Source organism: Ailuropoda melanoleuca, chromosome 16 (genome assembly GCF_002007445.2).
Source record: "Ailuropoda melanoleuca isolate Jingjing chromosome 16, ASM200744v2, whole genome shotgun sequence".
Lineage (NCBI taxonomy): Eukaryota > Metazoa > Chordata > Mammalia > Carnivora > Ursidae > Ailuropoda > Ailuropoda melanoleuca.
Window position 1 is genome coordinate 41,625,486 of NC_048233.1, and position 18,669 is coordinate 41,644,154.

General features: G+C 53.7%; 1 long non-coding RNA gene across 2 annotated transcripts; it reads right to left on the reverse strand.

Moving 5' to 3' along the window:
* Window positions 1-7,465: 7,465 nt before the first annotated feature.
* LOC117796786 lies at window positions 7,466-17,340 on the reverse strand. Of its 2 annotated transcripts, none has more exons than XR_004621449.1 (3): window positions 16,860-17,340; window positions 15,160-15,324; window positions 7,466-8,079 (listed from the first exon to the last, which is right to left on the reverse strand). It is a non-coding gene; the product is annotated as an uncharacterized LOC117796786 (long non-coding RNA). The 2 variants fall into 2 exon arrangements; XR_004621448.1 differs by lacking the exon at window positions 7,466-8,079 and adding an exon at window positions 9,147-9,795.
* Window positions 17,341-18,669: the final 1,329 nt, after the last annotated feature.

Genomic DNA, 18,669 nt, shown 5'->3' on the forward strand with positions numbered 1-18,669 from the left:
GGTAAGGGTGGGGGAGCGGTCCGCTGAGGGGGGAGGCCGGGATTCAGTGGGGCCTCCAAGCGTGTCCGCTGGGTGTGAGAGGCTTCCTGGGTCGAAGGGCAAAGGGGAAGGCAGCCAAAGGGGAAGGCAGTCGGCCCTGCCCGGCCCACCCCGTCTGCTTGCCGCCCTAGACCCCCTCACCCAGTACAGCCTAGGCCCCTTGGCCAAAGCCTTGTTGACTCATGCCCTCATCCTCCCCCCCCCCAACCAGGTGCCCTGAGTTTCTACTGTAGCATAAGAGACTCGGCTGCCCCCAGCCTGGGATGCAGAGGGTGGGACACACACAGGCCGGCAAGTCCCCCTCTCCACTGATGCCATTCCCAGAGGCCTGTGGCAGTGGGGAAGCCCTGGACTTAGACAGCTGAGGGTGGGGTGTGAGTTCTAAAGGTGGGCTTGGCTGGAGAGCTTCCCCAAGAAGGCGACTCTCACATTGGGCCAGGCAGGATGAGTAGTGAAAGGCAAAGATGGACGATGAATTCCAGACCCTTGGTCTGCTGAGAGGTGTCCAAAGGCGTTCATTGATTGGTGCATTCATTCCACAGACCTATTGAGCGCAGACCCTGTGCCAAGCTTTGGGCTAGACGCTGGAGACACCTGAGAGAGCCTCAAAGGCACATCCCTGTCTCTCTGGAGCTCCCAGCCCAAGGGTAGACAGAATCCTATCAGACACCCAGGCTCACCGCTTTGGCAATGATCCAGGTGGGGAAGGAAGGCCACGGGGCAAGCAGCCCATAGAAGAACCCACTTTGCCCAAGGAGCTTGTAGGAGATGGGGCTGAGCTTAGGTTGGAGGGTCCAGGTGCATTTCCTGGATGGGATGTTGAGGACCCAGAGCGTCCCACCTGCGGAGGCCCGACTAGCACCCAAGCTGGTTCTGTAACTCCCCAAGGGCAGGCTCTTCTCCAGCCCCGGAACCCTCTCTTCCTCTCCACTTCACACCCCCAGGGCCACACCTGGCACAAAGGACAGATGTGTCCAGGCTCACCGTGCTAGGGCAGCCCTGGCCTCAGGAAACCAGAAAAGCAGGACAGAGCCACAGCCACTGCCCTCGGAGAGCTGATACTCCCTGCTGAAGGGGCCATCCCAGGACAACAGAGGCAGAAGGAACTCGTTGGGTGTTTCTTTACTGATGGGGCGTCTGAGGCCTAGAGAAGTGACATCTTTGGGGTCACACAGCAAAACTGGATGTAGAAACCAATGTACTCTTTCCATCCCACCTGTCCTGCTCCCCAAAGGTCGGAGGCAAGAGTTAAGAGAGAGGCCAATGTCCACGGGAACTAAGTGACCTCAACCAGCTGGACTAGTTCCAGAAGGCCAAGCCTGCCATTGCCAGGGCATGGTGGCGGGGTGTCACTGGGGGCCATTCTCCTCCAGGCTCTAGGCCAGGGGTGGATGACAGGAGTGAAGTTAGAGGAAAGAATTGATAATGTGCTCCCCTTGAGCAACAGTCCAGTTCTCCCTCACCCCCCAGGACCCTCCAGTGGTGTTCGGAAGGACAAGGTTAGACCTCAGGAAGGCCTTCCCAATAAGACAGTAGGACAGTAGGACAGGCCAGCATGATGAGAAGGCCTTCGCCAGCCTCCGGGAGCGGGAGGGAACGCTCTGCATCTGTGAAGCTGAGTTGTTTCTGATGGGCCAACTAGCATGGGTCCCATTAAGGGGGTTAGTTATCAGGTGGGGTGCGGTTGGCCTCTTCACCCTTCTGCCCCCCATCCTGCACCAGTGCTCGGGCAATGAAGTGTGGCTCCCCTCCCGAGCTCATTAAAGTCCTGTTAATACATCATCCAGCCACCTGGGCTGACAAATACTCAATCCCAGCAAACGGCCCCTCATCATGTCTCTCCCTCTGCCCTCCTGGGCAGGGCGCTGGGGGTCTGTTCTCTGAGGACTCCCTGCTCACCCCTGTCCTGGCTGACCCTAGTCAAGGGATCTGTGCCCTGAGAGCCCCTTGCTGGAGAGAGGAGTCAGGCTGGTCTTGTGATCAGCTCAGGGGTGGGTCAAGTGCCCAGCGGCGGATTGGATAATAACAGTGGGGATGACGGCAGTAATGCTTGGCTTCTGCAGAGGGCCCTCCATTCCTTTCTAGTCCTTTTGCTTGTACCACATCCAAGGTGGAGAATCCCACCCCCAGGGAAGGCAGGTGCTACCTTTGGGTGCGTGTCGGTGCGGAGCTTGTGTGCCTTAGGGACGTGTGTGTGCATGTGCGATCTTCCTGGTCCAGAGACTGGCAATAAGGCCTTTCTGAAAACATGAAGAAAACTTACCCAGCTGGCCCGGGAGAACCAGCGAGAAGAGTTTCAGAGAGAGGAGAGTCAGGGGGAAGATGTGGAGGGCCGAGGGGGAGGGAGGGAGGAGCAGGTGGGGTGAGGAGGAAGGAAAGAAAAGGGCCCCGGGGAAGGATGGGGGTGGGAGGGAGGAAGGGAGGAAGAAGAGGAAGGGAGGAAGAGGAAAGGGCGGGGAGAGCTCTCTTTGTGGTCCTCTGGATCGGCCACTCAGGAGTCATTAAGAAGCAGGAAAGGAAGGAAATGTGTCCCGGGGCTGAGGGATTGGGGTGCTCCCAGACACGCATGCCACACCCAGCTCGCTGCTGCTGTGCTCACCGCTCACCAGGGCTCAGGCTGCTCCCCCCACAAATGGAGGCCCTCGCTTTTGTCTTGCTGGCTCCTTGGCCCCAAAGGCCCAGCTCCCAGTGCCTCCCCAGCCCTGCTCAAGCCCCTCACTGCTCATACCACCTTTGCCTTCCCGGGAGCTACAGGCTGTCCAGGGGCTCATCCTCCCCCACAGCCAGCAGCTCTCAAGGGCCTCCATGAGAACTAGGAAAAATGTCCTTCTGGGCAGACAGGGCTCAGTGCCAGACCACACAAGATTTCGGAGGAGGAGCTGGGGTTGGCCATCAGTCCCCTCCTTCCCCTTAGGGGCCCAACTCTTGGGGACTCTGGTGCCCACCTTCTAAATCCTCAGCACACATCTGGCTCTACCATTTGGTCTGTGAGCAGAAGCACATCCACCAGCCCCCCACCGTGCAGCACAGTCTTTGGGCCAGCACCCCAAAATGAACTGTCATCTCCCCCGTGTATCTTTATAATGCAGCCCCACAGAACCTTTCACGAAGCACCCACACCAATTTAATACCTGAGCCTCTCTCCCTGGAGTATCTTCTCCCCTATTTTATCTGGGAGCTCCTATTCATCCTTCAGAACCCAACTCAGAGAGCCCTTCTTCCGTAAAGCATTCCCCAGCTATCCCCCACCCCCAGCAGAGCTGAGAGCTCCTACCCAGAGCTCTCCTAATCCTTTTTCCTAGTTTCCAGGTGTTAGAGACCAATACCCTGCTCCCTAGAGGGGCCCTTCCCTTCCTGTACCCTGTCTAAAGGCAGAAGACTACATCCAAGCCTGACCACCTCACTTTTCACATGCCAGCCCCTCTGGAACCCCACTGGGCTTCTCCTTTCCCTAAAGCTCACACACCCAGGGCAGAATGGGGAAGTGGAAATCCAAGTGGCTCAGAGGTCTCCCCACCCCCACTCTGCCCTCACTGGGGCTGGGCCTGACCGGAGACTCCCAGCACATCTGGTTGTACTTAAATCATCCAGCGCCCAACTGCCCAGGCACGGCCCCTGCTTTTCTCTCCTCCCTGGTCTCCTCCCCTTCCTAAACCAGCCTTCTAGTTCTCTCCTCCAGGATGCCTTCCCTGATTGGCCCACAGCCCACCCTTGAACCCTCCACCTCTATGGGTCTGGGTTCTGGGATGTGTGCTTAGCATGGCTAAGGAACCCCATTCTTTCCAAGCATTGGTCCTGGATAGAAATCTTCTCCCCCCTCCCCGCCCCCGCCCTAGGCAGGATGGAGACCTGACCAAGGGCCACTCCTCTGTCCCGCTGGCCTCCAGCCTGGTTGCCTGCAGTTCCTGGTGTGTGCCACAGAGAGTGGGAGCGTTTCTGCCTTTTTCAAGTTTTGGTTCAGATCCAGACACAGAGCTGTTCCCACGACAACTCTTGCTGTCAGCCATTTTCCAAAAGGCTTTGCTAATATTCAAGAACCAAAGGGAAATCCATATAGAGAACACAAGTATGAAAAGACACCAGTTGCAAAGAACAGGACCGTGGATGACCCGCTTCACCAGCGCCCTGGGTTTGAATGTCCACCCGTTCGTTCAATAGCATGTCCCGCCCCCTCAGCACGCAAAGTTGTGGGAATTGAGCCTTGCCTAAAACCCCGTGCCTCCTAGACAAACTGACGGTCAGTGGAGGAGAAGGACAGGAGATGAACGAATGCAAGATGCCACCATGGGCAGGAGTGGGAGGCGGTGGGGTGAAGCGATGGAAGGTCAGAGACTTTGGTTTGAGTCCCGGCTCCCCACTTCCCTGCGGCTGCCCCTAGGGGGGCCACGGAACCTTCTGGAGACTGTCTCGTCACCTGCAAAAGCGGGATGGCATGACCTGAGAGGGCTGTGGTGGGATTCCAGAGAGATACTGTGTGTGGAAGCGTGTTGTGCGGTGCTATGTGCGGCCGCTGTTATCATTAGGCTCACACAGGGCCTTTCCGGTGCTCAGGCTCAGTGTGACGCTCAGCCGCTGTCTCCACCTCCCCTCCGAGGGCCGGAGCCATGTTGGAGAAACTTCTCCGGCGGGGGGGGGGGACCCCCAGCCCAGAGCAGCGGTCATGGTACACGCGCGCGCGCACACACACACACGCACACACACACTTGTTATGCAAGTAAAACACCTTTTTACAAAAATTAGAACATATGGCTAAGCACGAAACAAATTATTTTAAAAATCAAATACCCTTAATCCTATAACCCAGAGATAAGCACTGGTAAGGCTCTGGAGTAGTCCAGATGTTATTCTAGATATCACATACAGAGAGATCTCTACACTATTTTGTAATCTGCTTTTCTCAATAGACAAATATTTTGAACATCTGTTCCTGTCTATAAATGCATTTATCCCACATAATTTTTAAGATTTTTTTTTTCTTTAGATTTTATTCATTGGGATGCCTGGGTGGCTTAGTTGTTAAACGGCTGTCTTCGGCTCAAGTCATGATTCCAGGGTCCTGGGATCGAGTCCCGCATTGGGCTCCTTATGCAGCGAGGAGCCTGCTTCTCCTTCTGCCTGCCACTCCCCGTGCTTGTGTGCTCTCTGAAAAATAGATAAATAATAAAATCTTTAAAAAAAATTTTAAACATAAGATTTTATTTATTTATTTGACAGGAGAGAGAGAGTACAAGTAGGGGGAGCAGCAGGCAGAGGGAAAGGGAGAAACAAACTCCCTGCGGAGCAGGGAACACAATGTGGGGCTCAATCCCAGGACCCTGGGATTATGACCTGAGCAGAAGGCAGATGCTGCACCGACTGAGCCACCCAGGGGCCCCTAAGATTTTAAGTAAACTCTCCACTCAATGTGGAGCTCAACCTTACAACCCAGGCAGGCACGTTCCACCAGCTGAGCCAGCCAGGCGCCCCATACCGTATAATTTTTAATGACAGCTTAATATTCCATCATGTGGACATGCAAGAATTAATTTAACAAGTTTCTGTTGTTGTCAGATTTTTTTCATCAATAAAAGCTCGATGAACCGACTTGTTAACATCCACCTTTGTGCATGTCTGGTTAGCATAATTCCTAGCAATAGGAGGCTGGGAATGCATACTTTTAACTTTGAGGAGCCACTAGCCCAGGCCTCTGGGTGGTGCTGTCACACCTCCTCCAGGCAGCCCTCCCAGACTGGCGAAAGCGCATCTCACAAGGGCCATGCCTTTCCCAGTAGCTTCGTTCCTTAGTGACCTGGCCTGGAAGCCCAGAAGAATGCTCAGAAGGCTAGCTGGTGATGGCCCCGGAGGGGCCCTGGGTGGAGTGCACAAAGCAGGCTTGTCTGGGGCCCGGAAAGGGGCCCCACCCCCCTCAGGGCTGCTGGACGTACATTCCTTCCCCGGACAATGGCTGCCTCGGGAATCCCGAGAATGAAGAAGGCCAGTGGTTTTCCGAACCTCCCCCCCAACCCCCCTCAACAAGTTGTACCCGTTCCCAAAATGGAAAGAAGGGGCACTTTGTATTGGGGGCGGGGTGGGGAGGGCAGTACTTCTGTGCCTACAGCCCCGCCCCTCCTTTTACCAACAGGGATCCACAAGCAGGCTGAGGCCTGCCCCGCCACCCCTTCCCTGGGGATCTTGGACAAGTCCTGCTCTCTGTAGGCCCCTGCTTCCTCAACTGTAAAATCAGGGGCTTGGACATCCGTGGTGGCCAAATTCCCCACAGATCTAAAATGCCATAATACAGTGGCTGAGCACTGGCTTCGGAGCCAGATTGCCTGAGTTCAAATTCCGGTCTGCTTTTTACCCGGTGAACTGAACATACCGGCCTCAGCTTTCCCGTCTGTAAAGAGGGTCGATGATAGACACCCATCACTGCCTCATGGCGCTGTCTCGAGGAAGGATGAGAAGAGGCTCATGAGACAAGTGGCTGATTTGTTAAAGTGTAGGAATCATGATTCAGACTTCATTCTAATGCCAACTGGATCCCCAACCCAGTCTAGATCTCATGTCCAGTCTAGATTTTGGCCCCTGGACATTTGCCCAACAATTGGCCACACTTCTGGAAGATAAGGGGCAACTAAGGCAGGAAGGAAGTATTCCTCTTGCATGTTTCCATTTCCCCTGCTATGACCCCCAAAGCTGCAAAACTGTAAAGACTTTTGGGGGCAAATAAAATGTAAAATACAGGAAAACTCCTGTGTCCCATCCTATTTTTTCATTTTTGTTTGGGAAATGCAGGCATTTCCAATGTTGCCAGCAATTGCCAAGTGACAGGTGACACTGGATTCCAGGCTCTTCCTAACCCAGTGGAGGTTTAGAACTAACACACTTGAACAGTAAACAATATGGGTTTCCTGTATATACTTCTGAGCAGTTCACCACAAACCCGGGCTCACCTCCTCCCGCTGTCCCTCAGAGGCCTGTTTTCACCTGCTCCTCACTCCTCAACCCCCGAACTCTAGCTGCCTTATCCAAATCCTCTGATGCGAGTACCAGAAAACTCCCCACAATGGCTCATACAATAAGGAAAATGCATGATCTTATCTCATCCAGTGTAGGCGCCACTGCCGCTGATGTTAACAAGCACTGTTACCTTCTTACTGTTAGAAAGGAAAAACACTGCCAATTCAACGAACACAAGGATTTCGTATCACTTTCAGATTTTATGTTATATTTATGTAGAAAGCTCTTTAAGACTTCCATGGAAGTATATATTTTTTTAAGATTTTATTTATTTATTTGAGAGAATGAGAGAGAGAGAGAGAGAGAGAGAACATGAGCGGGGGAGGGGCAGAGAGAGAGAGAGAAGCAGACTCCCCGCTGAGCAGGGAGCCCGATGCGGGGCTTGATCCCAGGACCCTGAGATCATGACCTGAGCCGAAGGCAGACACTTAACAACTGAGCCACCCAGGTGCCCCGGAACTATATATATATATTTAAAAATAAAAATAAATTACTCTTTCACATGCATAACAAGGAAAACACAGGTGAAATAAATCAGTTAAAGTTTTCTTTAAACTTCATCACATTTAGAGACTGATTCTTGGAATCACTTTCATCTTTGAGCTATCCTCTCCCTGCCTGTGTTTTTCCACATAGACTCGTCATCTGGGCCGTCACAAGTATCAGTGATACAGCATTTCTTTAAAACTGCTCTACTGAATTAATTATCTCTTGCTGTGTAAAAAAAAAAAAAAAAAAATTCCCCAAATCTTAGCTGCTTGAAGCCACAAATATTTATCATCTTATAGTGTCTATGGGCCGGGAATCCGGGAGCGGTTTAGCGAGGAGCTTCTGGCTCAGGGTCTCTCCTGAGCGAGGACTGAAGCTGTTGAGGGGGGGCCGCAGCCGCATGGTGCTGGAGGGTCTCTGTCCAGGCTCGCTCACCTGGCTCTTGGCAGATCTCAGTCCCTACCTGAGTGTTGGCTGGATACCTCAGTTCTTCACCACATAGGCCTCTCCGCAGGCTGCCTGACTGTCTTCGTGACATGGCAGCAGGCCTCCCTGACAACAGAGGATCCAAGAGAGAGCACAATCAGGCATTCAAGACAAAAGGTGCAGTCTTTTTATAACCTAATCTCAGAAAAGACATGACATGATTTCTGCCGTTATGCTACTGGTCATAAAGACCCACCCAGAACAGCCGTGGGGAGAGGCTACACAAGAGTGTGACTAGCGGGAGGTGAGGACCCTTGGGCGCCATTTTGCAGGTTGACTGCCTCATCTACTCTCACCCTCTGGGACTTCCTCCTAAGCCACTGTGTCCATTCTGGAAGTATTTATTGCTGGCAGATGATCCTGTCAGATAGCCAACAGAAGCTGCTAGGTATCACGTAGGACTCAAAGAGGCCCCGCGTGGTTCATGGATTACAACTTCATAGGGTTGTCAATGTCCTGTCAGGACACCAAGAAAGTCACCAAAATGTGCACCTGCACGGGAAGGGTAGCTAAGCACAACTGCTGTCTGGCTGAAAGCAGATTAAAATGCTATTGATTGTAAGATGTATAACAATCTCAGAAATGTTAAAACGGGACCCAATGTGCATCTTAGAATTGATCAAATATGATATTTTACAGAATAATGAGAAATGGTGGCTCCAGAGTTGATTAATTCAGAGACTCAACACCTTCTTCAGGGACCCAGGTTCCTTCCAACTTCACATCTAACACCTTCAGCATATACGCTGTGCCCCTGGGTGGTTCCTCTCAAATCACAAAATGACCCATACAATTCCGATCATCCCATGTGGGTCTAACCATGTGCTCTTCTCCTTTGAAGAGCAAAGCAACCTTTCCCAGAGACATCCAGATGATCTCCCCTCTTGTCTCATTGACCTGAAATTGTTCCTGCCCGTGTTAGTCAGGATCAGGCTCAGTTGCAGATGTTGGCAAAACTCAGAGTGATTTAAACAAGATCGAAGTTGGGGCGCCTGGGTGGCTCAGTCGCTTAAGTGTCTGACTCTTGATTTTGGCTCAGGTCGTGATCTCATGGTCATGGGACTGAGCTCTGCGTTGGGCTCCATGCTCAGCAGGGAGTCTGCTTGAGATTCTTCTCTCCCTCTGCCCCTCCCCCTTCTCTCTCTCTCTCTCTTAAATAAATAAATCTTTTAAAAAAATAAACAAGATTTAAGATTATTCCTTCTCACATAAGAAGTCTGAATATAGACAGTGCTATTGTGCTGGCTCCACAGTTTCGGTGTCACCAGGAACTCAGGTGCCCCCATCTCATGTGATGTCATTCTCAGATTTGCCTCATGTTGCAAAAGCGCTGCTGGAGTTCCAGCCATCAGATCCAGTATGGATCCTGCCATCCAGACTGTAGACCAGAAGGGGCAAAAGCAGAAGAATGAAAGGTTGTTCCTCAGCAGCGTCAGCTCCTTTGGGCAACCTTCTCAGATGTCCCACAGAACATTTCTACTTGTCTTATTGGTCCGAAGTTGGTCACATGGCCACATCTAGCTGCAAGAAAAGCTAGAAATATTTTTTAGCTGGGTACTTTGCCATCCAAAATAAGATTTGACTCTTTATTGCTGAGGAAGAAGACAGGAGAATGGGTGTTAGGTGGCCACAATCAGATTCTTCCACTGTCTTCATGCTTAAACTAGCCCCTGGTCAGGGGGACAGGGTTACTAGGATTGATGTACGTTGATGTAATTTACTCCTGGCGTGGGCATGCAGTTATATTCCTCGAGAGGTGGATCCCTGAACAAGATCCAAATTCTGTTAACAAGAAAGAAGCAGATGGGAGTCGTCAGTATTAGTTATTTACCAAGAACTATTGCCCTCCTTTCTTTCTAACAGAACCTTGATTTTGTTCAGGGACCAGACTGCCCTGTTCTTCAGGAGAGGCAGAGCTCCTCCCCAACCCCAGGGGCGAATCCTGATTAGTCTTAGACACCTGTGGGAATTCCATTGCCTCTGCCAGTGTTTGGTTTAAGGATGGACACATGAGGGGATTTTTGTGGGGAGACTTCTACAAAGATTTTTTTAGTGCTGAAGGAGAAAAACAGTTTTTCTTGGCCCTGGATGTTGTTCGCATGTGATGTCTGGACCTGAAGCAGCCATCTTGTGGCTTTAAGAGAAGTTGGGGTACAAGGACAAAACCCAACACTATAAGAATGGCAGAGAAAAGAAAAAGCAATATCATGGAATACTCACAAAATGGAATCCTACTTCAGCAACAAAAATCAACTATTAATACAGACAACGAAATGGGTGAATTTCAAAACCATTGTCTGAAACAAAGGAACCAGACACGGAAGAGTATATACAATACAATTCCATGCATAAGAAGGTCTAAACATGCAAAACTGACCCGTGGAGGTGGAAATCAGAAGAAGTGGTTACCTGTGGCAGGGGATGAGGGAGGGACTGATCACACGCAGACACAAGAGAACTTTCTGGCATGATGCTAGTGTTCTGTATCTTGATTGGAATCGTGGCTACCAGGTATTCGTTCATCAAAAGTCAACAACTGTACTTTTAAAATGTGTGCATTCGGGGCGCCTGGGTGGCACAGCGGTTAAGCGTTTGCCTTCGGCTCAGGGCGTGATCCCGGCATTACGGGATCGAGCCCCACATCAGGCTCCTCCCGCTGTGAGCCTGCTTCTTTCTCTCCCACTCCCCCTGCTTGTGTTCCCTCTCTCGCTGGCTGTCTCTGTCTCTGTCAAATAAATAAATAAAATCTAAAAAAAAAAAAAAAAGAATTAAAAAAAAAATAAAATAAAATGTGTGCATTCTACCACATGTAAATTTGATTTCAATAAAATTGATAAAAGAAGGAAAGAAAGGAAGAAGAAACAAACAGGAAGGAAGGAACCTAGGTCTTTGATAACATTGTTGAGTCACTGAATTAATCAACAGCCTCACCTTGGGACTTCTTGTTTGGCAACATAATAAACAATTGTCCTTACTGTTTAGGGCATCTTAAAGTTGGGTCTTCTGTAACTTGAAGCCCAGTCCCTCTTGTTAAAAGAAGGGAAAGGCACTCAAAGGTCAGGGCACAGATCCAGCCCGGGAAACTGTGGCCCTCAAGGAACAGCTGAAAAGAGCCAGAGACATTGACGGGTCTGCTTGATCTGGTGGGGAGTGCTGCCTGCCCCACGATCATAGGATCATAGCCCCATATAGCTGAGGGTTTCTCCCCACCTTTCCTTGACCTTCCCTACCCCCATTTATAAAATGGGGACCCTAGCAATCGAAGGACCTACTCTCAGGTTTCTGGTAAGGATTAATTAAGAGAACACTCAGGAAAGCTCTTAGCAGAGTGCCTGGCATACAGCCAAGGGTTCTGTAAGGCTCCTGTCTTACCTCACCTGGCCTGAACCAAGCAGAGGTCCGGGGAGGGGAGAGGAGGGAACAGAATTCAGAAACCTTTAGGAAACAAATCTTTGAGACTGTAAATGATTGATGACACCAAGGACTCCGGCCTGGGTGTAATGTAGATGGAATGGCTTCTCAAGCCTTTGGCAGAGATTATGAGCAGAATCTATTCTTAACGCCAGGAAGATGCTGGTAAAAGGAGATAAGAAACATGGGAGGAGGGGGAGATTTGGAGAGTGAAAAGAAGAGTGCAAGCTGAGTTTGAGGTGCCTGTGAGCAGTATGGAGTGGTAGACCAGAATAAGGGGTCTGCCACCGCCTAGCTGTGTGATCTTGGACAAGTTACTGCCTCCCTGAGCCTCAGTGTTCTCATCAGTGAAATGGGAAGTCTGACAATACTTACCCCAATAGGTTGCTATAAAGATTAAATGAAACAATATATTTAAAGAGCTTAGCAATGTGCTGGCACATAGTAGGTGTTCATTAAGTAGTGATAATAATTTTCATCACCCCTTCACAGCCAGGCAGGCAGCTCAGGGGGTTGCAGATGTGACTACGGGACTAACCACAGCTGATGTGCATGAAGAGTGCCAGCATACACTTCACTTTCTCCCACGCCCACAGGGTGTTCCCCTGCAGAGGATTTCCTCTCCTTTTCTTTGACCCTGTCCCTCCCTTCCTTCCAGTCTCTACTTTGACCTCCCTCTTCCAGGAAGCCTTCCTTGACTAATGCCCCCCCCTTCCTTACCAACCTCTCCAGGAGCCTCCCTGTGGGGGCTGGTCTTGTAGCCCAGAGCTCTCTGCACCCCCTTCCATTGCCCATCCCTCATTAAAGATCACTCCAGCTCAGATAAGGCCTAGACCCATGGGGATGCTTGTCCAGGAATGGAAGGATGCCCGCTCTCCACCGCATCTCTAGTGGATGAGAGCTCTGAAAGCGGTGGGGGCTGGTGAGGAGGCGGCCACCTGCCAGAGTGGCAGCAGACAGGCCAGCTAAATCCTTGACCTATGATTTAAGGGGTCGGGCATAGTTCAATAGAGCACTCCAGGCTGAGTCCCAGCTCATTCACGCAGGTCAGGGGGATGAGGGGCAGGGAGGGGAGGGGGGCCATCTCCTCCAAGAGCCCCTTCGAGTCACTCCCAGCCCTCTGAGGCATAATGCAGCACCCTGAAATCTGCAACCCCCATCCCCATCAGTGCAGAACCCCCTGGGGAGGTGGGGGAGCCGGGGGAGCCGTCGTTTGCATGGAATCCCCCATGCCAGGCACACAGTGAGGGCTCAATAAGGCTCCCGTTTGGATTAACCGCAGAGGTAGAGCCCTTTGCTAGATCCGGGGACCCAGCAGTTTTGCCCAGAGTTCCTGGGTCGGCCTAGTCTCTGCTCCTCTCGTAACTCCTTTGGAATCCGCCCCCCCCCCCCGCACGCACCTGGGCTCTACCCGGATTTGCGCGGAGGCCCTTTGAATAGTTGGAATGTCCGATGGAATCCCACGTGCAAAACGTAGATTTTCCTAGCCATAAATGCGTTATCAGGCCCAGAGGAGGGCCAAGCTCGGATGCAGGTCTCAGCCGGACCCCCTCCTACCCCCCCCCCCAGTTTTCCTCAAGGGCCGCCGCCCGCGTTTGCCCCTAGGGAGTGCTATGCAAAAAAGATGCAAAACAGACCGAGACAGCCGTAGGGATTGGCTGACGCGGGAGACTTCGTCCGCCCAATCCGGGGCCTCTGGCGGCCTGGGCTCCCCCCCAACCCCCCAACCCCCCCGCACAGGGCCTGGTCCCGCCCATAAATCAGCTCAGTCAGCGTTAATGGCTCCTGACTAATTGCCTGGACTCGGCTCCGGGCTCGGGTCGCCCGCATTAAAATTCAATCAGGCCCAGCGCTGAGCTATTAAATATTCATTGGGAGAGCTTCCCGAAACCAGGCTGGGGGATGGGGGTGGATTGGGTTGGAGGGACTACCTGAATCCCCAGCTTCAGCGGAGGCCCCCCCACCCCCCGCCCCGTCTTGGCTCCTCCCCAACACTCTCATCTCCTGCAACTACTGCCTGATTTCCATTCTGCTGGGCCTGATTTCACTCTAAGCCCTCTCTAGAGACTCGGGAGACTGAGCTGCCCAGCAGGCATGTGGTGCTAAATTATGCCCAGGGCTGCCCTAGTCCTCTACCCTGCATCCCCTCCGTGCTTGGTGGCCCGGCTCCACAGACCTCTTATCCAGTGCCCACGTGGGCCCCCTAATCAATGTTGGAGTGGAAGAGCTCCAAGGCAGAGATGGTTTCATCCTCAAGAGAGGCCGCTAGGTCCCTGGCCTGGTCTTTGCCAGGGGCTTTGCTGGCATTACAGTGGTCATCTTCAGCAGGCTTGAGAGATTCAGGCTGGGCAGCATGGGGTCTGTGCTGGAAGGGAGCAGGGGGGGCTCTGTGCAGCCCTCCTCTCCTCTCCCCTTCCCCCAGGAATGCAGTCTGTCCAAGCTCCTGGGCCCCTGGCCTGATGCTGAGCAGGCTGCCTGGAAGTTCTCAAGGAGGGCATCCAGGGGGAGGGGGTTGGGACCAAAGGCCTGGAGGGGGCCACTGGCAGTGTCTGGGACTTAAGCAGGAAGTACACACACACACACACACACACACACACACACACTCATACACACTATAATTGCAGGGTCATATGAAGAGGGTTTGGCAGGTGTGAAGACAGCCATGGCCCAGAGGCTGGAGTGAGCCACTCACATAAGAAGTGAAAGTTTTTCTAGGCCCTCCATATTGTATTGAGACATCTTGTAACACAGCTCCATCCCTGGGCCAGGGGCTGTTTGAAGGAGGGGAAGACAAAACACCAGGAAATATGTTAGGAGAAACCTGTTCCCCTCCCTATTTTACAGCAAATCTTCAGGAGCAAACCACCTGCTCATGGGGTTCTTCCCCTGCCCTTTGGACTGCTCCCTGCTCCTAGCGCCTGAGGTCCTGCAGGAAATTAACCCTGCAGGGTATGGAGGCGGCCCAGACTGTCACAGCCACAGAGCACCCCACAGACACTGTCGTGGAAGGACAGAGGCTGAGGGCGCCAGTTTCTGCAAAGCCAGAAGCTGCTCAGTCCTCTAGGAGCAGTGTGAGTTCAGGGGGGGTCCTGTCTTCGGAGATACTGGTGGAGACTTCTTGTTCTGCTATTCTGAGAGCATCAAGCCTTGTAGAATTCTTGTGCTCTCCTAGCAAGAGATGGGGGACCCAGGCTGGCCCCAGAGCTGGGTACAGGACAGAATGTGTCTGGCAGCAATTAGGAGGGGAGCTGGGCTGGGAGGCCTCAGACTTCAGCGGGTCAGGAGTGACCTGAGCCAAGTGTCCAATTCCAAAGCCAAACGTCACAGGCAATCCGGGATTCCAGCTCACCCCACGTGTGGTTCCCATTAGGGCTGGCTGGGGTCTTCCTGAAGGCCAGGCGGATTCCTGAGCCCCTCCCCCAACATAACCCCTCCCTCTTCGGGCTGTTTGGAATGTCTTACCCAGTCCTTCGGGGTGGCCTGCCACGGTGCAACCTTGGGGATTTTCAGGGGCATCCCACTCAAAATAGGCCTCCCCCCCCCCACTAGATGATGTTTTTGCAATCTCTTAAAGGGGACAAAAGGATGGGAGACTTAAACCCTTAACCCCCCCAGGAAGGGCTAATCCCTGAAGACCCCTACACTGTGTCTGGGAGCCTTCCCTCCTCTCCAGGTCAGCCGCCTTTGTTCAGGCCTTGGCCCTTTGGTCCAGACACTTGCAACCATACCACTTACCAGGCCATTCCTCCATACTGCCCCCGAGTGGGCATCCGAACACCTAAGCCCGGGATTCAGATCATTTCCCTCCTGACAAAACTTCCAGTAGCTTCCCAGCAACCCTGCAGCAGTTGCACAGATATTCGTGTTACGTGTGTTTTGGACACACACACCATTTTAGAGCTAAAAAAAAAAAAAAAAAGTTGTCAACATTTAAAAACCTGGAGACAACACATAAAAATCGACATTTCTGATTTTTCTTGAAAATACCCAACAACACGAAGCTCCCATGCCAGCATGATAGTAACTGGCTGGAGCTGAGTAATGATGGTGGCCTTCAGAAAGGGTCCCCACGGCTTACGTGTGCACCACAGTCCCCCCTGGACGAGTGAATGGCCTTTTTATCACTGGGCTGGCTCTGACCTTTTTATCTCACTTCCTGTCAGCTTCGCTCCTTCTAGCCATTTATGTTCCTGTCTGTCTCTCTCGGTGCAGACACTTCCACTTGCTACAACAAACCCAAGTCTAAATCATTTCAGCCACCCTTCAACCCCATCCCTCCTCTCCCTGTCAACTCCTCCCCTCAGCACTCTTGGTCCAAGCCCATGAAACTTCTCACTCTTCCCCAGACACATCCCAGACTTTCACACCCCCAAGGCTTAGTGCATCCTCCTTCTTCAGCCTGGAGCACGGAGCACCGCATCTCTTCGGCCCCTGGTGAACTTCTGTTGCTCTTTCAAGCCCCACCCCAGAAGCTATTGACTCTGTGGCATCACCCTGACCTCTCCCCAAAGCAGTACCCTGGGTTGTCTGATAGATCCTGTGATTCCAAAATGGCTCATGGCGCATCCCCTCCCTGTAGTGAGAGCCTCTCCGGGGCTGGAAGTAGGCCGCTTGGCATCCCTGGGGCTCACCTGCAGGGAGGAATGGGCCATCAGCTCGGTGGGGGGAATGTCTGGGCATCTGAGCCCCTCTGGAGCTGGCCTTTGTGGCTAACACGGGTTTGTCAGAGTTGGCAAGGTTGGAGGAAGGGAAGGGGAAGGCAGCAGGCATTCTGCCACTTAAGGTGAGGTCTTGTGGCGGGAAGGAGGCCTCCCCTCTCTCAGGATCACCTGTGCTTCTGCACGGGGGGGGGGGCTGTTTAGACCCCTGGGTGTGTGTGTGTGTGTGTGTGTGTGTGTGTGATGTGTGTTCCCGTAAGCGGGTCCGGGAACCCAGGCAGTGGGGTACTACTCTCCTCTGCCCTGTGATCACCCCCAGGGCCCCCAGAGCTGCCATCAATGCTGGATAAAGAGGTCACACAGACAACATCCTCACCTCCTGAGGCTGATGTTGTAAAGACCCCCGGAGATGGGGGCTTGAAACCCTCGGGGCTGCTCTCGGGATCTGTTCCCTGGCCCACCCCACCAGCCTTCCTGCCTCTTCAGGGTTCCCAGCCGCCGCAACACCTACCACAGGGCCCACTCCCCTTGCCCCAGGGGCTCCGCCAGGCCAGGCACAGCCCCGCCCCCCATCTCCGCAGGACTAGCCCCTGGCCCTCTGTGGAACCACCTGAGAGGTAGGTACTGGGGATCCGGTTTTTGTGCACGAGGAAATAAACTCTGAGGACTCCGAGGCTCGAAGGGCCGTCCTGGAGATCCCCCAAGTGAGGAGTAACTGGGAGGAATTTCGGCCCGGCCCCTTGCGTCTGAGGGCCGCTTGGCATCCCCGGGGCTCACCTGCGGGGAGGAATGGGCCATCAGCTCGGTGGGGGGAATGTCTGGGCATCTGAGCCCCTTGGGTCCCCCCCTCCGCGCCCACAGTCACCGCATCCCGTGCGCACAGAGATCGAAGCGTCGAGGTCCCAGCGCCGGCGTGAGGCACGGACCCGTGCGGACGTCGCGTGCGTGAGTTGAGGCGGGTCGGCCCCCGGGAGCCTTCGGGGGTCCCTACCCGGCGAGGGGCAGAACCCGAACGCTGCCAAAACGGTGTGCCTCCAGCTCGGGCCCCTCAGCCCCTGCCCGAGAGAGGAGGCGGGCGCGCTCTCGGGGCCCCCCAGCACTTGGCCCCCGGGGGGCTCGCGGGGCACTCCGAGCTCCCGCCCCCGGGCGCTGGGCGCGCGCGTCGGAGAGGCGTGCGGCGCGCGCCCCGGCCCCTCCCCCAGGCGGGGGCGCGGGGGAGGGGAGGGAGCAGATGGCAGCAATTACGGCTCGGACCCTCCCCCGCCCGTAGCCCGAGGCCGGAAGACCCGCTGCGTGCGCTGTCCCGGGAGGGAGGGGCGGCGGCCTCCACGGCCAACTAGCCGGCGGAGGCGGGGCGGGGCGGGGGCGCCCGTGCGGGAGGGGACTTCTTCCCCCGGGAACCGGGCTTGGGAGATTCCCTCAGGAAAGGCCAAGCCCCACCTTCTCGTTCCCGGCCCCAGAGTGCTTTCAGGCCCGTGTCCCAACAAGCCCAGCGCCTGCAGGTCTCAGAACTCCCAGGATTTTCAGGTTGGGCCAGTGGTCCAGGCGGGGGAGAGGGGAGCTGTACCGTTGTGCAGGTTGCGACCTAAACAAGGGCCGGGTGGAGGGGTTAAAAGGGATCTGAAGTCCAAGTCTTGGGCCTTGGCAGGTGCTGCTCTTTCTGGAGGGAAGGCAAGGGGCAGCTTTTCTTACAAAGGGCCCGAATGAGCAAGTCTGGACTGCCCCTGGTTTAGGGTTGCTGACTGTAGACCAGGGGAGAGCACATAGCTAGAAGTGGCTTCCGTGGCTCAGGGACAGGGCCAAAGAGAGCAGGAGGATTCTCATGGCTCAGCACAGGGACAGTGTCTATCAGTTGAGCTTCCCTGGTTCCTTCTTCCTGAATTCTACTCCCATCGTGATCCTGTCGTCCAATCCACTAGCAAAGTTTGTCCCTTCTGTCTCTAAGATATATCTTGGATCTGCCCCCGGTCCCCATCCCCTCCAGTGTCCAAGCTCCTCTTCCCTCCTTGTACAACTGCAAAGGCTCCTGTCTGCTCTCCTGACTCCCTGACAGTCAATTCACACAGTTTCCAGGGGGACTGTTAAAAATACCAATGGGGGGGGGGGAATCAGAGCATGTCACTCCCTGTTTAACAACTTTGCATGGCTTCCCTTGGAGGAAGACCCCAGTGTCTTATTCTGGCCCCTGCCTATGCTGACCTCTCCTAGATTATTCTCCCCTCTGTCCAGATGCCGCTCACACTGGCTGTCTTTCTGTTCCTTGAACTTGACAAGTTTTTCCCACCTCTGGCTTTGGTCTTGCTGTTGCCTTTGCCTGGAACACTCTGTTCAGATCCTTCACAGGGTTGTTACCGCCCCGTCAGTCCTGGCCACAGTACTACAGCAGCCCCCCACCCAGTTGCCTGATCTACTGTGTCACTTAACCATGTCTATTTCTTCAGGACTTAACATCTTTTTGTAATTATTGTCTGTATTCACCTGGTTTGTGTTCTATTTCACTCACCAGAATGCCAACTTGAGGAATGCAGGTGTCCTCGTTCTCTGCTAGCACAGTGCCTAGCGCAAACCTAGGAGGTGCTCAACGTAC